At 39.4% G+C, this 2,022-nt stretch overlaps 1 protein-coding gene across 1 annotated transcript in view; it reads right to left on the reverse strand.

Moving 5' to 3' along the window:
• The window catches only part of LOC101863160 (rap guanine nucleotide exchange factor 4), an 8,685-nt gene that overhangs the window by 745 nt on the left and 5,918 nt on the right, over positions 1-2,022 (reverse strand). The gene's annotated exons all lie outside the window — the stretch shown is intronic.

Below are 2,022 nucleotides of genomic sequence, written 5' to 3' on the forward strand. Positions count from 1 at the left end.
GGGGGAGGGGGGATTTTTGCTCACTCTGATTTTCTGAAAGAGCACACTCAGGACTATGCACACAAAAAAGTTTGCACCAAAATGTTGGCAATCTACGGAGTTATTGCCCCTGAATTGTCGAAAATTGAGCAAATTAACTTTTTTTTTAAATTCACTTTTTTAGTTGGTATTCTGATTTTCTTTTAATTGAGACTAAAGTTGGTGTTGTAGGTTAAAAAAAACAACAGTTATACTGAACATTTTGAGGTTGCTATTTATATAGCTTATAATATATAGAAAAAAATAATGTTTTAAACCCGTTTTCTCTAAAAATTGAAAACAGCCGCACAAAGTTAGCGTAATATACTCCCTGCTGGGTATTACCACAACAAAGGAAAAGCTACACATGCAAACATTTAATTCAACAGAAAATCAGTACAATGCAGAGCTACAGACAGGCCTTGCCTTAGCAATGCAGATGGATATTATTGGCTATTTGTGTACATGATGTATTATATCGAGTTGTCTCGTACAAAGAAATGTATATAATTGAGAAAAAGATTATAGCATCTAGAAATTGACTTGCATAGAGCATAATATGTAACAGAAGTGAGTTGCTTGGGTGCTAGTTATCCAGATTTTATACTGTTACGTAAGTCAGTTGTGGTTGCATGTAAGTCTTATTTAATTAGATGCTTTCTATGCCATGAGTTCATCGTCACTGCTGTCACTTCCAGAATCTGAAATCTCATCTTGTTCATCACACGATAGAGGAGTTGGTTTTCATCTTGTTTTCCTCTTGTTCTGTATCTGATCCTGACAAAATGTCAACCAATTGTTGAGGGACCAAGTCTTTGCACCACTCCCCTGAGAGCACTCCACCATTATCTCTCTTCCAACCATGATCTTGCGGATCAGGTACATTTGTATTAATGGTTGAGCCAGATGTGCTTGCTTCCGTATTAAAGTTTAATACTATTAACAGTTTACGCGTAGGATGTGCAGCTTCAGGGCTTCTCTCGCATGGTGTCAAATCCATCAAAGCATGACAATAAGCTTTGACCTTTTGCCATGTACTTTAGCCTTACGACATCATGACGAAACTTGTTTGTGCTAGGCTAGAGTAAGCTGGTTTTCCGTACAGGTGACAAACAAACTTTTCCAGATTGGAAAACAGTTCTGAAGAAACAGTTTCAGATGTTCCTAGCTCCTTGAATGAAACAGCAAACTCTGGGTGCTTGTCGAGAATGGTGAGCGGCTTCACCTTTCCTTTCTGGACAAAAGCGCTAGTCTCCTTACATCCAAAGAATGCATGGAGTCCAAGAATAGAATCCTGTAGGCCTATGTGTTTCCATTTTGTAACAGAGAGTCTGAATGTGTAGACATCTTTTTTCCCAGCCCATGTGTCAAAATTGGAACTGTGTGTGAAATGTAGAACAAATGCAATCATCAGTAGAAAGACATCAGTGTCTGGGGACCGAATAATGGATGTCTGTGTTTGGAGTAGCAATGTTCTGATCACAGAAGATGGCATGCATGATCAGTAGTGCGTCTGCTTCCTCACGGCTGGAGGATAACTCTCGAACAGGTCTTGAGTCTGTAGTCTTTCCATCACTGCTACTGGGGACACAGCACTGTTGGTCACTTGCAAAGTATATTTCTCTGTTCAGCAACATCATTGCATAACAATCTTTTTGCCATACATAAAGTAGGAACTGTGTCAGTTGCCTCATAATTCATATGGAACTCTTTGAAATCTTTGATACTCTGTTTGTTATCAAGGTGGGTTCCACCTCAGAATTGATGAAACACGGGTCAAGCTGGGGGTTTTTTGTTGGAATATATGGATTGATCTTTTCTTTGTTCTGTCAACCTCTGGTGTTCGCTGGGGAATGTATGGCTGCTCTTTGATTTCTCGTATGACTATTCCATGAGTTGAATGTGTGGTTCCAGTTCCTGAAAAAGTTTCCTCATTCAAGTCAAAATTGTCCCAACAGAAGTGAGTGATGAGGTTGTTGTCAGGCATGATGGATGGGGGCAAAC

Source organism: Aplysia californica, unplaced genomic scaffold (assembly GCF_000002075.1).
Source record: "Aplysia californica isolate F4 #8 unplaced genomic scaffold, AplCal3.0 scaffold01538, whole genome shotgun sequence".
Lineage (NCBI taxonomy): Eukaryota > Metazoa > Mollusca > Gastropoda > Aplysiida > Aplysiidae > Aplysia > Aplysia californica.